Here is a 20,180-nt window from a genome sequence, read left to right on the forward strand (position 1 = left end):
ATAATAGCAGCATGCAAAACTCCACCGACAGAGGGTTGTGGCTTTGCCTGAGGTGCACTGGCTTTGTTAGGCTATAATTACGGGCTTTGGGGTGGAAGGAATGGAGTGGTTCTAAGGGAAGAAAGAGACAGGATGCAAACCTGAGGGTAGGGGTAGGGGGAATTGGAAGCCAGGCAGGAGGAGGCCCGAATGAAAATGAGTGTGGAGGAATTTGGAAAAGAAGAGACACATCTGAGGTATGTCATGAATATTTAAACCAGAAGGACCAAAAGCTGTATAGATTGAGACCAAAGAAAGTTGTGAAATGACATTTTTTTCTAATTTTCAGTCAACTCCTCATCCAAACCAAAACATGATGTTTACCATGTAATCACGTAATATCACTAGCTCTTTGCATTTGCAGTAAGGCTTTTCCAGGCCTCTCTCATATCCGTATAGGGTGGCTATAAATCAGAATCAACTCGAGGCAACGGGTTTCGTTTTTTTGTTTTCTCATACTTCAACAGGAAAATTCCCCTTTGCTACATATTATTGCCAAAATAAGACATGTGAAAAACACAGGCATTGAAAACTTAACAATACATATTCACTCCTAACCCGAAGAAAATCAGGACTGTATTTTAAAATTTATTTAAAGCTCTGGGAATCACCTCTATTTTCACTTTTAGTCAATTCTAATACTAACCTTTCCTCAACAGAGCTTTCACTTCTGAAAATGGACACAATTTCCCCAACCGCCTGCGTGGGATTATATTAGTGTTAAATCATCCATGCAATCTCTGGCACCGCTAATCCACAGGTTTAAGAACTTTAAATGTACATAGATATTGAAAAGAGTTTTTACCTTACAGAAATCAGGGTGTGATACAACTAATACTCTTAGTAAGTAAAGATTTTTCTATCACTGACACTAAGTTTTCACAGATGGATGGAGCATCATGACTTGTTAACTGTAGGAAGGTCTGGCAAAAAGTTTATGGGTAAAAAAGCCTGTAGCGGTTGAGTTGATTCCAACTCACAGTAACCCTATAGTAGCTAACATTTACCTTTCTATTAGCAACTTAAAATCTGTAGTTGTTATATTTCACTGTATCCTTTACATTGAATTAGATACATTACCTGCTTCCGGAGTATTTGTGTATGCACTTCTCCTTTCTGGACAATGCTGTTAGGTAGCAGGAATCAAAGCATACACTCATAAGTTTCTAATACGTAAGAAACTCAGAATACCAACTTTTAGCCTCTTTGCTAATTCATTCTTATTTTGGTATTTGCAATAACAAAGTTAAGTCAAGCCTATACAGTCAGGGAAATGGGTAGGTAAGAAATGCCTCAGCAGCCTTGATTTTAAACAGGATTGAAGTATCATATGTAAGGACCGGATTTGACAGATATTTTCAAACCTGAAATTCCATGATTCTGTGATCTCTCTCCATGTATTCTTTTACTTGATCAGAATTATACATTATTAGTAAAATCATTTTGTTATGTTTACATTTTCTAATCTTTTTTCCCTGCACATTTATGGAAGTAGAGAAGGGAAAGTTCTAAACACAAAGATAAGCATGTCTTTGTCAGGGTAAGTATACTGCTTTTCTAATTTCTCTTCTGTTCACAGCTTACTTTTGGTTAAAACTAAGTGCCACACAGAGAGAGAATTATATGAACTGAGTTGGAAATGCATGTCAGTATATGTACACACACACAAAAAATCATTTTCCTCTAGTATCCACTCTTCCCATTAATTACATATCCATACTTTATCTTTGCTCTTCCACACCCATCCCCAGGTCACTCAATAAAGTGGTTCTCTCTTCTAAACCTCTACCTTAATCTAACATTTCCATTCCTTCTTATCTGTAAACACTTAAAAAAAAAAAAAATCTGCCAGCATTTTTTCCCTAATACTTTATGTGCTGATTTCTTTTAGTACACTGTTAGACTGTAGATCTTAACCTTGACCTACCCCTAGTTTCCTGATCCCTCTGAATGGCTTCTTGTACTTTATTTTGTCTCTTCCATCATTCTATTAACATGCCCGCAGCTGTTGCTCTAGGAAGGGAGTTTGCTTTTCCACGTGCAGAAGCAATCGGTATAGAATATATTTATGGTCTAACACTCAACTCTCTCTGAGAAAGAGCTGTTATTACAAAAACTGCCACGATGACATAATTTCTTATAGCATCCTTCTACCCTTACAGTTAACTCGCCTTTACTCCCTGCCCCCCCGCCCCGGGGGAAACTTTCAAGTGTTTCTAGTAGACCCAAGTTTTTCGTTCAAATGCTGCACGTTTGTTGATAGTGCCACCGTTTTCAAACTTGTGTTTTCACGTTGTTTCTCTCCAGATGTAGTGGAGTGTAGAGCTGTTGACATACGGTATCAGACCAGTGGGTGGGTTCCGCAACACAGACCCAACTCAAGGGACCAAGCCCTCAGTTTGCCGGTTCCATTTTCCTCGGGGTTCCTGATTGCCTTGCAGCACTCAGCTCTTCTTCAGCGTTTGGTTTCCGTCGTCTTCTGGCTCCCTCTGCTTTTCTAACGATACTTCCATTTAAGGAGTAGGCCACAATTTTCAGACACTTTCGCACATATTACCTCATTTGTTCTCCTTCAAAACCGTAGGACCAAGAGGGGCCCCTTCTTTTAATCCTGTTATATGCTAAGAAAAACGCAAGCCCACTGGTTCATTGTCAGGACTAGAAATGGGCTGTGGGAATCTTTGTCAAGGCTGGACCACCTTTCCATTTTCCACACACACAAAATGTGGCAGGAGGCAGAGCGCACCAAGCAAGCCAACTGCCTTTGTTTTCATTAATCACGCACACGAGGCCTTTATTAAGTGTTTGCAAAACCCCACAATGTCATACAAATGTAGAACAAGGCTTTTCCTGGCTCAAATTTGTTCCTTCGCTCTCATTTCCTGTTTCTCGGCCTCTCCCCTTGTTTCTCTTCCCATCCCACTTCATGCCACATTACTGAAAATCTTTCTCTCCTAACCTAAACTTCCCCTTCCCGGCGTTCTCACAGACAGGGCCTCGCCGCCTCCCGGGTGCAGGTCCCGGAGGCGGTTTCCCACGAAGGGCGGGCTCAGGGGCAACGTGCAGGGGTGTCAGCCCGGCCGGGGAGCCACCGCGCGCTCACCTTGGTTTGCAAGAAAGTGTCTCACGCAATCTCCAACAATCAATGACTGCCCAGCCTCGCCCAGTCCCACAGCACTACACCGCCCGTCCGCTTCCGCCCATCTCCTCCCCGCCTCCACCGACCCCCTGGCGCAGCGCTGACCCCCAGCCCTCCTAGCCGCCGCGGGAACTGCCGGGGCCCCGCCAGTTGCCTCCTCCTCCTCCCGCCCCAGAATCCCGCGGATCCGCTCCCCGGGGCGCAGAGGCGGGGCGGGCGCGGACGCCGGGGAAGGCGTCAAGGACTCGGCTCTGGGCCGCCCGCTTCTCTGGGCTCCTCTCTAGGGCGCAGGGCGGGGAGACTGGACTCCTTTCCTCCGACATCCCCAAGCGGACCCGGACCCTCCGGGTCTTTGGTGAGGGGTTCGCCCCTCCCGCGTTCTTCCCGTTCCCAAGTTTGCTTGCTTTCCTAAATAACTGTCTCGGGAGGTGCCCTTCCTATCCGGGTTCGGAAGCAAGGCAGGAGTCTCCGCCTCGGCCCAATTTATCCCACCTAGGTGAAACGCAAAGAGGGGAATGTGCAGGGGCGCCCTAATTCGCATCTCCACCGCACCAGCAGAGTACACCGCTTCCGAACAATGATTCCCCTTCCTCCCTCGCCCAGCCCTCCGCCGGCCCCACCCTCGCACCCGGGGCACCGCTCTCCAGCCCGCTCGGGATGCCCCCGCGCGGACCCCATTGTTGCAATGCGCGGGCGATGCCCAGCGCCCGGGGGCGGTCCCCGGAGCGGCCGCTCCGCCAGCCCCGCAGCCTCGCCCGGCTGCCGATCCGGCTCCGCCCACACCTTTCCAAGTTAGCTCGCCGGCAAGCCGCGGGGACTGCTCGGTTTCCGGGCCCCCTTCCCGCACGCCCCCACCCGGACCGGAGCAGGGGTGCGGGGGGAGGCGGCTCCGGGCTTTATTTGTCTCCGAATTCTCTTAGTAATGCTGTCTTGAGCGCGCTGACACAAAAGAGGGGACTTTCCCTAGCTCAGCGCAAGTCCTCGCCTTGCGAGTTGAAATCCGGGGGTTCCTTTCGCCGGGAGGCACCGCTGGCCCCCTTCGCCCAGTGGCTCACAAAGCTGTTGGCCATGTGTACATTATTTTTGGTGCCGCAGCAAGGTGGTGCAGGTGAAAGGGAAGGGCGGCCGAGAAAGGAGGCCAGGAGAGGCGGGAGCAGGGGTGGGGCGGGGTGGGGCGGGGTGGAGGCTCCGCGGACCAACCCCCCAGCCCGGCGGCCCGGGCGGCGAGACGAGGGCTGGGCAGTGGGTGTTGCCTTCTACCTCTGCGAGCGGGGAGGGGTTAGTTTCCCACAGGGGATTTCAACCATCACACTCAGAGCCCGCCTCCTAATCCTCGGGCGGAGCGGCTCGGGGGCCCCATTTTATGGCAATAAAGCGACTTAGCGCCTGCTGAGCGAGCCCCTCCCCGCCACCGCCCCCGCCCTCGGCCCCACCCCGGGGCTCGCCCGCAGCGGCGGGGCTTTGTTTCTGGGGAGGAGGACCCGGAGGTCTTTTGTTTGGGGGTTTGGTATTTTCACCCCCCCCCCACCCCACCCTCCCCGCCTCTCCGGTTTCCTGAGCTTGGTGCTGGAAAGGAGGAGAAGCGGCGTCTTGCAACCCCCTCGGCTGGGCCCCGGGGTAATTCGATGCGGGCCTGGCGAGGCTCCCCACGCTAGACCCGGGCTCGCGTCTCGGCAGCCTCCACCCACCGGCCCACCCTACATTTAGCGCATCATGTGATCCGGGTAAGTCATTTGCAAGTACAACAGTTCCCTGGGTTGCCCCCCATTCATTTCCTGAGAACTGCAGAGAGCAGCTGAGAGGCTCTGCCTGTGCGTGTGCGAGTGTGCGTGTGAGTGTGCGCGGGTGACGCCGTGTGTGTGTGTGTGTGTGTGCGCGCGCGTGTGCGTGTTTGTATGTGAGAGAGAGAGAGAAAGGGAGAGAGGGGGACTCTGTGTAAGGGAAAGAAAACAATTTCTCCTGCTCTGCAGCTTCTGTTCAGGTCTGTGCCGATTCCGTTTCTTATCAAAATAAACAACCCCCTCCTTTTTTTTTTTTTTTGCCATCCCAAATCAGACCGTATCCTTTTAACATGTTTTATTTTCCTTCTGTCATCTGCTCAAGTTAAATCATTTTGGTTGGTCTGTGTTCTTAAAAAGGGGAAAGTGTTGGGAAGCGGGAGGGGTCGGGGGTGGGCGATGGTACTGCAAAGCTAGTAGCGTTGGTCGGATTCGTGGAGAAGAAAGAAGGAGGTTTCTTCCCCCCCCATCTTTTTTTTTTTTTTTTTTAAGAACTTAACAAGTAACATGTATAAAGCAAATATTTTTTCTACCCCTAGTGGAATTGTTGGTTGCAATGTTTGCCTGACACTTGGCAAAGATGAAAAATAAAACACCGGGGCCGAATTGGGGGGTCTTGTTGAAGTAGTTTGCCCCCAGCAATAGAGAGGCTTCGATGAATAGCTGCCGCACTGGGGCTGTGGGCTGTGGGTGTGCGCTGGAGAGAGTGGCAGAGAAGGGGTTAAGGCGGAGATGACACTGCTGGCATGAATAGTGGTCCTGGTGCTACATTCATTATTGTCTCTTGTCGTAATGATGTGTAACTGTCACTTGCTACAGTGCGCGGTCCATGGAAGTAGCCAAGGGCTGGCCCGTGGCTGTTATTTTCAATTACTGGGGACCCGGCCGGAGTTGACAAGGGGCAACTTTGTTTGTCCACCCGGACTGGTGAGCCCGCGGAGTCGGCTTGCTAGTCACTTCTTGTCCTAAAAGCTCGCTCCGAAGACTCGGACTTGACCTCCACGACATTAGTTAGTGTTCCTGTTAGATCCTGTTAGATGCTCCCCTACGGGGACAATCAATCCTGCTTTTGTTGGGTAGAGAACTGCCTGTTAGAACTTTGAAAACTTTCATCTTTGGGGAAAGGGTGGGGTGCACTCAACAGTTCTGCTTCGCCGTGCATTTGAGGCAAAGGCTTGGAAAAAGTACCAATTCCTTTGTTATATGCCCTGCAGCTTCCCAACCCCCTTCACCCTGCGCTTCGAGTTTTGCATACTTTAATAGTAATAGCCTTAATTCAGCTGATAAAAGCTGACTGTGTTGAGTTAAGGAGTATTAGTACAACGGAATGTGTAATCTGGGTAAACGCTGTGTGGTTAATATTGTCAGCTCTCTAATTTCACTGTACAGACGGATTAAGTATCGTTCTATATGAATTGTTTTAACAATTCCACTGGCGAACAGGATTCTCTGCCCAGCCGTTGGATGTTACTTTGAATCAGCTTTAATATTCTCCCACTTTTCCTGTAACGCCAGGGACTTGAGCAGCTCTATTTATACCGGGAGCCTGTGCATTAGTTGCTTTGGTAGACATCTGCCAATCAAATACACGGCATTCTGAAAATCCACCTAGACGCCTCCATTCTCTTTTCTGACTGGAGGATAGAGTTGTTTAGATAAGTAAGTGCTTTGAAATAAATTTGGTGGCTTTTAGCAGGCAGCAGCTTGTGATGGGAATAGGAGTGGTCACTTTGAAGAGTGGGTGTAAACCATCTTCTAAGAAGTGGGCTTCAGAATTGGCATTTAATAGAAAAACAGTGATTCCCCCCAAAAGAAAAAAAAAAGCCTGGTTGTGCTACTTGCAGACTTCATTCACATGTTGTTTACATTTTTTAAAACCACATAGAAATTGCTTTATGATAAAGAGGTATGTTTTTAGCCTAGAAAATCAAACCGTAGAGGCTTAGAAATAGGATGTTGAAGGACAGACGTTTCAGTTGCATAAGTTATATCTTTATCACTGCAGCCTGGTGAGTCTTGGAACGAGAGCAATTATACTAAGCTCCTTACGAGTTGGGGATGGATCAACTTGAGTATATGACAATTGGCAGGAATTTGTAATGTATTCAGGAAGTTTATTATACCTTTTAATTCGGATCTGTTATGAATTATACTAAAACTGGTAAAATTTGGAAAGTTTTCACACACAATTTTCATGATTTATGAACTAAAACTGTGCAATTAGTATAGCTATGTCAGGTCATCAAAACATTCCTGAAGGGTTCCTGTTTATTTTTGAAGTGCTTCAGTTATTTATTATTATTTAGTAATGCACATTTGAAAGAAACTTCAGTGAGCTAAACTTTATTTTGGAAAGCTTTGTTATCTATTGAATGAAAATCGTTAAGTGCTGACGAGACCTTAATCATTTTTCCCCCCAAAAAGTTCCTTTGCAAGAAATGAATGCCATTTGGGTGAAAATTGGTCTTGGTGTAGCATTTGAGACCTTGACTTTAGCAACTCTTGGCTGGTAGTTGTTTACTACAGCTTTAGCCTGTGTGTGTGTACTGAAGGGAAAAAAAGGGACTGCAAACACTGGGACACTCACGCTTCTCAGGCCAAGGGAGAAAGGAATCAGGATGCTGGATGGGCGTTCTGAGAGCGAGCATCAGGCGCATAATATCGATAGTGTTCTGGTCATTTAAAAATACGTATTTTTCTCAGGGATTTCTTCCCAGTCTCCTGTAAAAGGCAAACATGCACTTTGACAGCTTCACCTTGAGTTTTAGATGCTCTATCATGAAACAGACTGTTAGCAACTTAATGAAAGAATTTGGTCTTAAATATAGGTGTGTTTTATCTCAACCAAGACAACATGAGCGCTTAGGCCTCTAGGCATACGCTGAGGGCATTTCGAATTCAGGCCAGTGTGTTAGTTATTCTGGAGTAACCTTACCCAGTGAGGTGATATTGTTAAATAGTTGAACATAGAAAGGTCCTGGACATTTCCTGCTTTATACAAATTGGAAAGCATGGAGAGTCATAATTTTGTAAATTAAACACCTTTAGAAGAATAATTACATTAAATTGGGGTGTCAAGTTGTTTTCCTTATACTCTGAGGAAAAGTAGTCTTCCTGTTGCCTTAATTTCATACATCTAGTGGGTGTTTTGCGGATTAATACAAAACAGTTACTGTACAAAACTAGAATGGCACGAAAGTATTTTAGAAGTTATTCTTTTTTTGAATACCTACGTGTCCCTTCTTGTGTGTGCATGTTGATTAATGAGCACAAGCTAAAAGGACACAACAGTTTTATTAAAAATTGACACCACGGGCATCCTTTTTTTCAGAAAACAACTCTCATTTTTGTAAATAATTCCTAAAATCGGTTGCAGTTGATTACCTCTTATTTATGTTTTGAAAATGCAGTATGATCCCGTTGCCATCGAGTTGATTCCGACTCATAGCGACCCTATAGAGAGTAGCTGTCCTGTAAGGTTTTCAAGGAGCGGCTGGTGGATTCCAACTGCTGATCTTTTGGTTAGCAGCCGAGCTCTTAACCACTGTGCCACGACAGTAGAGTGGAAATTTCTGTATTTTTGCTCAGTGTATTATTGACCAATATTTGTTTATTTTCATTTTCTTTTAAAAAAAAATTCACATGCATTTATTTTTCAGCCTACGTGTTATGCGCAGCTTTCAGCCTTAGGTATGTTCAACATCTTAGGGTAAAAATATTAAAATTTAATCACTGGCCACACCCTATAACCACAGCCTTAACTCATCTGCCACAAACACCCCTCCCAAAAAGCAAAATGCAAGTAAACAGATGGGCCTTGCCCTGTGCAGCAGCAGGTCAACAGCCTTAGGCTCTGTCCGACCTGCTTGGTTTGTAGATGCCAAGACTGCCCAGAGAGCTGGCTGAAATCAGCTCCCCAGAATTCATTCTAGGCCTGGGCCGACCACACCCGGTCTGACATCAGCTATTGAGTTCTGGGAGTAGGGAACACATGCTGGGGATTAAATGGTTACTTTCTCTATATATTCTCAGTAATTATGTTACAAAAGGATTTTTCGGTTTTGAGTGTTTATTGCCATAAAAGTGGCTACTTGAGTAGTCATATTGCTCCATAAAAATTTGTTTTGGTCTGGCAGGAGATTATAGGCTGTTGACTCAAAGAATTCTGCTTTGGTAAGGTCTTTCTTCCTGTCTCTTCTGTTTTTAACTTAAAGTCATATTTTTTTTTCTTTTGTTGCTAACCTCATGGTGTATATTTTTGAGTATTTTAAAATGTAGTAATTGGGCTGGTGCAAACAGTATTGGTGTCTAGAGGTACAGCGGGAGTAGCTGAAACCCCTTACTACTATAATGCTGCAGGGAAGGAGAGAAGGAAATCATTTGGAGAGCTTTGGGTAGTCTTGCCATCCCCACCAGAGGCTATGAGAGCGGACAGCTGCCACTGTCGCTACCTGCTAGCTTTGATAGCCAGGAATTGTCTTCCAGGTGCAGCATTTACCATGCTTATCAGTACATACAACTTTTCACAGTAATTCCTGGCCACGATGCCTGATGTATATGTGCATACTATGTGTACATATATATTCCTTATACATATAGTGACACAGTGGCTGCAACAGTGGGCTCAAACACAGCAATGATTGTGAGAATGGCACAGGACCAGGCAGTGTTTCATTCTGTTGTACATAGGGTTGCTATGAGTAGAAACCAACTTGAACTTGATAGCACCTAACAGCAACAATTATATATATTAAGGAGCCCTGGTGATGCAGTGGTTAAGCATTCAGCTACTAACCAAAAGGTTGGCAGTTCAAACCCACCATTTGCTCTGTGGGAGAAAGATGTAGCAGTCTGCTTCCATAAAGATTACAGCATTAGAATCCTATGGGGGCAGTTCTGCTTTATCCTAAACGGTCACTATGAGTTGGAATCAACTGGACAGCAGTGGGTTAACAGGTTATATACATTTATATGAAATATTATGTATATATAAAATAGTAAATATATATGTGATTGTGTGCATATATATGTATGTATATATATTCAGTTGTTGTCAAGTTGATCCTGACATGGTAATATGTACATGTCACACATATATACTACATATATTATAACCAAGAATTATAGTAAAAAGTGCATGTGTGCACACACACACTTGAAAGTAAAAAAGGAGAAAAATGCACAAAAGCCTGTTTTTTTCCAAATTATGTGTTTAGTGATAATATTCTCACTTTATTTTGAGATTTAACAAGCAAATTCAAAACATAAAAACAACTAAAGAAACAAACCAGCAAAGCTAACTGGCCACCAAGAGAAATTATTATAAAAAGTAAAAAAAAAAAAAAATAATAGTTAAAAAAAAACCAAACATTTTTCGTTTTATAATTAGTCATCCACTCAGGACATTTTATGTCTTGGAATCAGAACTGATTTAAGTGGCAGAAATATTTCAGCTTAGGTAGGCTGTCTTGGTTACTAGCTCTGACTGACCTTAGTCAAATCTCTTAACTTCTCTGAGTCTCAGTTTTCATCTGTAAAATGGGCAAAATAATATGTAGTTTATAGGCCTTGGCAAGGGTGAAATGACATAACGTAAGTGAAGATCACTTTGTAAGCCATAAAATACAGACATGACAACTGATTTGACGGGAAAATCATTCACACCCTCTCCCCCACCCCTGCCTTAAAAGGTTGAACTTTCCAGCTTCTCAAAGTGAGCGTATAAATTATACTTATGGAGAAGGAATTTCCGAGTGTGGGTAGTAAACTTCTGGCAGTCAAAGGTCATGAATTCTGTTCCTGTTTCACCAAAGAGTTGCTCTATAACCTTGATAAAGTCACTCTTAAACGGTTACAGTGTAGCTCACATAGAGGCTACTGACTGTTAACATTTATGGAATGCATGTAAGTAAAGTATCTGAGCTTTTCAAAAGAGAGGAATACGTACAGTTTACATTCTCATTTACAGAAAGTAGAAAATAAAGATCAACAATTATTATTTAGAGATTGTAAGCCTCCAGGCTATTTCTTTAATGAGTCAACTGAAACTTCTATCAACTCATCACTAAAAATGCCCTTAATTTCCATATAGAATCATGTAATTTTTGACTTTATAATTTAGAGTAGTCTATTTAAGGAGCCCCTGGTGATGCAAATGGTTAAGCGCTTGGCTGCTAACCGAAAGGTTGGCGGTTCGAACCCACCCAGTAGCTCTGTAAAAGAAAGATCTGCCAATCTGCTTCTGTAAAGATTACAACCAAGAAAACCCTTTTGGGGCAGTTCTGCTGTGTCACATGGGGTTGCTAATTGTTGAAACAGACTCAACAACAACACAACAACGTTAAACCTCAAATACCCAGTTAAGCCAAGACTCTGTTGATTAAACTATATCTGATTTATGGCTAAAATTGCTTGAACAGACTCCAACATTGTTGCCGTGTGACACTTGTTGCCCCTGACTAACATTATACAAAGTATACAATAAAGAAAGGTAAGAAAGATAGATGATGGAAATCGTAAATGGCTATTTGAAAAATTATTGAACATGTATTTTGTAACATAAAATTTATTAAACATATATAAAGATATGTCAACATATCTTTCCACCATGTACATTTCTTTGTTTTTTGCCCAGTGTTCTTCATTGAATAAAAGTTATGCAAACCAAAGGGTCGGCAGTTTGAATCCGCCAGGCGCTCCCAGGAAACTCTATGGGGCAGTTCTACTCTGTCCCATAGGGTTGCTATGAGTCGGAATCGACTCGACAGCACTGAGTGGGTAAAGTGTAGTAGCTTTGTAGTTGCTGCTGCAACAGATTACCAAAATCTCAGTGGTTTAAGACAGCGCACATTTGTCAGCTTATACTCCTGTAGGTCCAAAGTCTGACACTGTTCTCAACAGGCGAAGATCTAGTTCCTTTCCGAATGCTCCAGGAAGAATCCTTTTGCTATTTCCCCAGCTTCTAGATGCTGCCAGCCTTCTTTGGCTTGTGTCCCCTTCCTCCATCTTCAAAGCCAACAACATGGCATCTCTCTGACCCAATTTTTGTAGTAATATCTTTTTTGTTGACTCTTTTCTTCTAATATATATATATTTTTTTCGTCTGCCTCCTTCTTCCACTTTTAAGGATGCTTGTGATTACATGGAGACCATATGGGGACCTCCATTTTTTTTTTTTTTTAATTGTGCATTAGGTGAAAGTTTACGGCTCAAGTTAATCTCTCCTGCAGAAATTTGTACACATATTATTTTGTGACATTGGTTCCACTAAATACATTTTCTTATACGCAAATTGGAGAAAATTTTGAACAATATTTACATACTGACTCTACAACAACATTTTCCCTAATGAGGAGACAACAGAAAAATAACTTTTATCACACTGCCTAAACACTATGTTCTTGCCAGGCAAAGAAAAGGGACTTAAACTAGCTGGTCACTATAATTAACTTTACACTCTCTCTCTGTCACATGTATACCTTACTTAACTCCTGTTTGTGCTTCAGGTGTCACTGTGAGCATCACTTCCTGTGGGACTCATATTTATCACCCCCATCTAGAAGAATATGCTGAGTTCCAGTCTATAGTATATGACCCATAGCACACGGTATTCATTCTAGTGGAATTGCTTGTTGATTTGTGTTTGTCCCCTCCCAATAATAAGCCCCTTGAGAGCAAGAACTGAGTCTTCCCAGTTATTTTGCTGGCATCTCAAGCAGTGCCTAACATAGTGGCTGATATAGTTTAAGTGCTAAAATGCTTATTGAAAGAACATATTGATGAATAGCCACTGTGCGTCCAAATGACTATCCTTTCAGTGACTAAATATCACTGTCATGGTCTTTCCTACATGTGTTTTTTCATCTCAAGCTAAGTATTTTCAGTTGTATTAGCCAATCCTCAATTCACCGTATTTCTTGATTTTTTTGTATTTTTATTTTTTTAAGTTCTTGCAAAAAGAAGCCTTGTGGTGTAGTGGAACAAACACTTAAGAGTCGAACAGTGCTGAATTTGAAAGCTCAAACTACCCATATTTGAGCTGACTAACTGGGCAAGCTACTTCTCCAAGTCTAAGTTTACTCACTGGTAAATAAAAGCAAAAACAAAAACTAGAGCCAGAAATGTCAACATTTCAGAATGTTTCTGAGGATTAAAATGTGGTAATGTCTGTAAAGCATCAAGTATAGAACCCCGTACATATTTAGTGCTACATAAATATTAGGCTGCTTCAGTATAATAAATAGTAGCAGCAAAATAAAATACTCTTTATTGTGCAGGTACTATAATGGAGAAAGTTAGGCAATGTGTTTGTTTAATATTTGCTCCTCAACTAAACAGTTACTGGTAGCCCTTGGCTTTTGTGTATGTGACTTTCAGGAGATTAACACTTTGAATACGATATGTGGAGACCCCGAAGTGCCTTGTATACACTGAGTTTTTGATTTATGAATATCACTTGATGAATGCATTTTATTTAGCTGCTATATGATGATAAAAAAAAAAAAATGATGATACTGCCTGCTAATTAAGAGCTCACTTTCGCCAAGGCGACTTTGCTACTTTTGGGGATTATTTGAAAATTTTGTTGCTTTTTGGCCTTTCTTATTGTAACAAAGTGAATAGAAAAGGGGAAAGTGAAAGTGCTGCTTCTAGTTATGAGAAACTTAGGGCTTATTATCTTGACATACAATGAGACAAATCATTAGGTGTGCTGAAAATGGTTACTTTTTATTGAAAGTGCTTAATGGAGTTAAGTTGATGAATTGCAGAAAATAAGATTACAGAACATACAAAATGCTATACATCTATTTTTAATGGCTGTATCTAATAGATTGCATATAATTACAGGTTTTATAATTTTGCTTTAGTCTCTGGAAATGGATCTCCTTTAAAATGTAACTCTCTGTTTCCTTGACTTTTGTACAAGTTTTCAGAGTGGATTATGTATAAATATATGAGATTTCCTTCATTTATTATTTATTCATCAAATATTCATTGAGTGCATACTATGTACTATAGGATTTCCATTTGGTAGGTGTGGAGACTGATTTTCAGCAAAGTTAAGTAATGCAGTTATGGTCAATAGCCAGTCAGCTATAAAACAGGGATTTGAACACTAGAACGTCCTTGAACTTTCTCCTGTGTTTCTTTTATCTCTCTCCTGCATTGACTATGGTATTCCAGGGTTAGTCTTTTTGTAGAGTGGAGCAAAAATGAGTTGGAAGCAACTCGACGGCAATGGGTTCAGTTTTTGGTGTGCAGATAAATATTATGTTTAGAGACTACTTTATTTGCTGTAGATTATAACGACACGTTGCATTTACTAGAATTATGCTTCAGTGTGGTAGCCAATTCCGTGTTTGTTGATAAATGTACTAAAACTAACTATGAGACCTAACTCCAAAAAATATTTTAGAAGGCTACTGCTACAGGATGTTAGAGTGACGAGAGTAGACCAATAAATTCTGGTTAATGTGCATTCTGCTATTCGATAAAACTATTAAAGTTTGAGGCATAATAAAAGTGATAATATATATATTATCTATACCAAAAAAGCCTCATTATCCATTTGACCTATACTTATTTAGTTTCTGGAAACCCTGGTGGTGTAGTGGTTAAGTGCTACGGCTGCTAACCAAAGGGTGGGCAGTTCGAATCTGCCAGGTGCTCCTTGGAAACTCTGTGGGGCAGTTCTGCTCTTCCTATAGGTTGCTATGAGTCAGAATTGACTCGACGGCACTGGGTTTGGTTTTTGGTTTGGGTATTTAGTTTCTACTATGCATGTGAAAGAGCCCTAGTGGCACAGGGGTTAAGAGCTGTGGCTGCTACTCAAAAGGTTGGCAGTCCGAATCCACCAGCAGCTCCTTGAAAACCCTATGGGACAGTTCTACTCTGTCTCATAGGGTCTTGTGAGTCAGAATCAACTGACAGGAAGAGGGTATGTGTATGGAGAGGAGCCCTGGTGGCGCAGTGGTTAAGTTGTAGGGTTGGCAGTTCCAACCCACCAGCTGCTCCACAGGAGAAAGATGTGGTAGTCAGCTTCAGTAAAGATTACAGTCTTGAAAGTGCTACGGAGCACTTCTCCTCTGTTCTGTAGGGTTGCTATGAGTTGGAATCGACTCCATGGGGATGGGTTTATGGGTATGAAGAGGTCCCAGGTGGAGTACCATGTAAGAAAAGGACTGGAGGTTTGCTTCCAGAGAGATTATAGCCAAGAAGACTCTAAGGAACAATTCTACTCTGTAACACATGGGGTTGCCATGAGTCGGAATCAACTCCATGGCAACTAACAACATGTATATGGAGCCATATATAAAAATAGGGAGAAAATGGTTCTCATTATTAATGAGCTTTCATTCAAGCAGAGAAGACAAGACTCACATAGAAAATTGTAATACAAAATAATTTGTGATAAGTGGACCAAGTGCTGTAAGCTGCTTAAAGCAAAGTGGATGGGAAAAATTTGCTTATGGCTGGGGAACCAAGGCTTTCAGGGCTTTAGTGGATATATGGCAAAAGTATTTCATGGAAAAAAGTTCAACTTTTATAGAAAAGAAAAAAGCAAAGCAGAAAATGGTTGAAAGTTAACTAAAAACATAATTTGGCAACTGGGGTGATTTCACAACTACTTTTCTATTATCTTTTGGGCTGGTGACTTTATGGTGTTTTGGCAAACTTCTGTCATTTACCATATCAACAGAAAATTTTCGTGAGCAAACATAAATCCTGGATGTACTTGGCCAGTGAAGCAGACAATGTTATAATGAGTTTAACCTGTTGTCATTGAGTCGATTCTGACTCATAGCAACCGTATAAGACAGAGTGGAACTGCCGCATAGAGTTTCCAAGGAGTGCCTGGGGGAATCAAACTGCTGACCTTTTGGTTAGCAACTGTAGCTTTTAACCACTACGCCACCAGGGTTTCTGTTATAATGAGTTTAAACCAAAAAGAGCAAACCTGTTGCCGTTGAGTAGATTCCAACTCATAGCGACCCTATAGGACAGAGTAGAACTGCCCCATAGCGTTTCCAAGGAGGACCTGATAGATTGGAACTGCCGACTTTTTGATTAGCAGCTGTAGCACTTAACCACTACACCAACACCAGGGTTTCCATAATGAGTTTAGAGAGGGCTTATTTGGGATATAAAAGCAAAATGATAATAATAATGACTGATTAATACTTGAAAGCTATCTAATGAAGTTTGTTCATATTGCTGAAGGGATCTGATGTATAATATTTTATTTATAAATTATGGAAATTATGGCCTTGACCAAAAATCCTTTAAATATGGGAATAATAATATTTTTTTTAAATAAGAGAAAATATTGAAGTTGTAAAGGATTTCATTTCATTTGCATCCACAATCAATGGCCATCAAAGCAGCAGTCGAGAAATCAAATGACGTGTGGCGTTGGGCAAATCCGCTGCAAAAGACCTCTTTAAAGTGTTAAAAAGCAAAGATGTCACCTTTAGGACTAAGGTGCACCTGACCCGAGCCATGGTATTTTTAGTCGCCCCATATGCATGTGAAAGTTAGACAATGAGTAAGGAAGACCAAGAATAATTGGTGTATATGAATTATGGTGTTGGTGAAGAATATTGAATATACCGTGGACTTCTAGAAGAACGAACAAATCTGTCTTGGAAGAAGTACAGCCAGAAGGCCCCTAGAAGTGAAGATGGCTTTGCCTCATGTACTTTGGACATGTCCTGGAGAAGGTCATCATGCTTAGGAAAGTAGAAGGTCAGTGAAAAAGAGGAAGACCCTCAACGAGATGGATTGACACAGTGGCTGCAACAATGGTCTGAAGCATAACAATGATTGTGAGGATGATACAAGACTGGGCAGTGTTTGTTCAGTTGTAATGTAGGGTCACTGTGAGTTGGAACTGACTCAACGGTACCTAACAACAACAAGAGAAATGGTGGGAGAACATTGAAAACATAACTTTTACAGAAAGTCAGAGTCAATTGCAATGTGTCAAATACATTGTTTGAGGAATATTTAGAAAGAAACTTTACAGTGGGTGAATATTTAAAGGGTGCCATCCTCTGGAATGCTCATAGCTTTTTCTGCTTTAAGTTATAAATATGGGAAACTTTAGCCAACACACAAAATATTTTATTTAGAAAGATGCTATAACCAGAAGGCACTGAACTCATAACGAATCTATAATGAGCATTAATGGAATTCTTACTGTATATGGGGTACTTGTATAATGGCACTGTACCAAGGCTTTATGCTGAAGCAGCTACCTTGTGTTTTACTTATGTATAGCTTGGTAATTAAGACAGTTTAGAATACTTGAGAAGTACAGGGTAGCAAAAAATTGCTTAGTGCTTTGTGGTCTCCAAAGATGGTTTCAGTTTCATCCTGACTGTGCCATAAGGTAGATGGGGGCACATGTTACCCGTTTTATTGATGGAGATATGAAGGTCAAGAGAAAGTAAAATAACTAGAGAAGATGGCAAAGTCAGAATCAGAACCCTGTGTTCCAACACCAATCCAAGTGTTTTCTTCATTTTGTCCCACTGTTGCTTTCTTAACTTTCATTTATTTATAATCCAGAAATTGTGCGTTGTACTACTAACCTCTTCCCCAAGGAACTTTTAGAAAATGAATAATGTTAGGGAAGTCCATATTGCACGAAACAGGTGCCACCTTCCAGGGTGTAGCTCATGTGAGGTGTTCCCTGAATATTATTAGATGAATTCTAATCTCCTAAAATGCACATAAAAAAAGGCATAATTCATTTTAGGACCCAACTATAACAGCCTAGAGAGATCAAACTAATGAACTCTAGATTGTACAATGAGAGACAGCCATCAAACTAATGAACTCTAGATTGTACAATGAGAGATAGCCATACTCTCTGATGAAAATTAGGGAGCTGGCTTATCACATACAATGTGCCAGGGCTTGGCTAGGTGTTGAGAATGCAGAGGTAAATAAGACATGGGCCTTGTCCTAATGTACAGGCAGATCAGGAAACAAGCAGTGTGTGTAAGCACCAAGGGTGGGCACCATATTCTGATTTCATTTACTTTCTTCATTTAGATCTTTAGGCTATTATGCCCCTCCCCCAAATATTCTGGAAACCCTGGTGGAGTAGTGGTTAAGAGCTACGGCTGCTAACCAAAAAGTCAGCAGTTCCAATCCACCAGGTGCTCCTTGGAAACTGTATGGGGCAGTTCTACTCTGTCCTAAAGGTCGCTATGAGTCGGAATCTACTCATTGACTTGACTGCCGCAGGCTTGGTCCCCCCCCGCCCCCAAAATTCTAGCTATTCTAAGATTTCTGTTTTAGCCACATTTGAGTACTTTTAATTTCATTAGAAAATCTTTTTCCCTTTAAGTATGCGATTTTGTAAGTTTGTCTCTTTTCAAAAAAATGTAAACGATCCCGTGTATATCGTGCATCTGATGTGTATGATAGATTTTAAAGGCATTATCTCGTTTAATGTTTACAACCAACTCAAACCTAGCTATTTATGTATTTAAATGTGAATTTATTATTACATGACGACTCTTCAGTTTTCAAAGAATACAAAGTAAAATCTGTAGAAAATGTACAGAAATTCACTTTCTAGGCAATGTTTACAGACATATCTTTCTGATAAAAGTTGTTACATTGGCACAGAGACTTTTTAAACTTGATGTTTTAGTGAAATTCTTTCTGTCTTTTCTACTTAGGTTTCTTTCTTTAGCCAACAATATAGCACATGTCATAAGCACATGTGTCCTTTTGTATCTTTCTCCATGTTCATAAATGACATTATGTGCATATATGTATATGTACACACAGGATTTTTTGGTCGCTGTTCATAAAAATGGGAGCATTTTATGAAAGCTTTTTTTGGTCTTCCTTTTTTCATGCTGCCTGAGGGAAATTCTTCTACTCAATTGCTATAACTTTAGTCCATTAAAAAAAAAAAAAATCATTACATGATATTCAGGGTATAGTTATGTCATAGTCTATCCAGCTGTTCACTTATTGATGGATAACATTTTGTTTCCAGTTTTTTTGTTTTAAACACTAAAACCTGCCAGATTCCCCCCCACCCCACTAAAACCAGTGCTTCGATAAACACCTTCATAGACACACCTTGACAGGCCAATGGTATAGATTCCTAGGGGTAGGATTACCTACTTAAAGTGTAGTTTTGTTTTTAGTTTTCATAAATGTAGCCAGATTGCTTTCAAAAGGCCATAGCAGTTCACGTTACTATGAGCATTGTAGGCAATTTTGCTTTTCTTGAAACCCCATCATCAATAGTTCTTAACACGTTTCCAGCCTGATAGTTGTATAGTGGTATCTCATTATTACTTTAATTAGCATTTCCTGACTGTTGGTGGCTTTGAGGAGTCCCTGGGCAAAAGCAAACTGTTAACACTGTCAGCTGCTAACCAAAACGTTAGAAGTTCATGTCTACCCAGAGGCACCTCAGAAGAGAGGCCTGGCAATCTACGTCTGAAAAATCAGCCACTGAAAACCCTACAGAGCGCAGTTCTACTCTGACTTGTGAGGTCACCATGAATCAGAATCAACTTTGTGACAACTGATTTCTTTTTATTTTTTTAAGTGGCTTTGAACATCTTTTGCTGTATTTGCAGGTCAGTTGGAATTGCTTTTCTAAGAATTGCCTTTTTATATTCTTTTTCCATTTTTCTATTTGTTTTTCTTGGCAATTTGTGGAAGTTTTTTATGTATTATAGTTTTTAACGATTAGTCTTGAAGCCACATTGCAAATATTTTTTTTCGAAAAATGAATCTTTTGTTTTTTGCCCTTGTTTAGGAGGTTTCTTCTTTTTTCAAAAAATGTATTTTCTGCCTTTTTATTTTAAAGAACTGAAGTGGTCTTTTCTATTTTATATGACCGTTTAGAGATAACTTTTTCTTTGTAATTTTTGTTGCTGAGAATATACACAGCACAACATACACAGATTCAACAACTTTTACATGTATAATTAAGTGATATTGATTACATTCTTCAAGTTAGGCAACCGTTTCACCCTCCTATAAGAGGTCTCTTTTTTATATGACATTTAAATTTTTTATTTAATCAGATAGTTCCTTCTCTCTCTGTCTGTTACCACTGTTGCTGTTTTTTCTCTCTATCCTTTCCTATTATGTTGAAGAGTTTCTCTGTTGGTAAAATAGATGTGTAATTTAAGCCTAGATTTAATTTTGTTTTCCACTTTGGTCTTATCTTTCATTCATTT

At 41.3% G+C, this 20,180-nt stretch overlaps 1 protein-coding gene across 10 annotated transcripts in view; it reads left to right on the plus strand.

The window, feature by feature from the left end:
* Positions 1-4,684: 4,684 nt before the first annotated feature.
* Positions 4,685-20,180, plus strand: part of KLF12 (KLF transcription factor 12) — a 502,486-nt gene continuing 486,990 nt past the window's right edge. For 5 of the 10 annotated variants that reach the window (XM_064270035.1, XM_064270043.1, XM_064270042.1 and 2 more), the window contains exon 1: positions 4,917-5,159. The gene's annotated coding sequence lies outside the window, so the exon portion shown is untranslated. The other 5 variants (XM_064270037.1, XM_064270039.1, XM_010589411.3 and 2 more) reach the window with 4 other exon arrangements.

Source organism: Loxodonta africana, chromosome 17 (assembly GCF_030014295.1).
Source record: "Loxodonta africana isolate mLoxAfr1 chromosome 17, mLoxAfr1.hap2, whole genome shotgun sequence".
Lineage (NCBI taxonomy): Eukaryota > Metazoa > Chordata > Mammalia > Proboscidea > Elephantidae > Loxodonta > Loxodonta africana.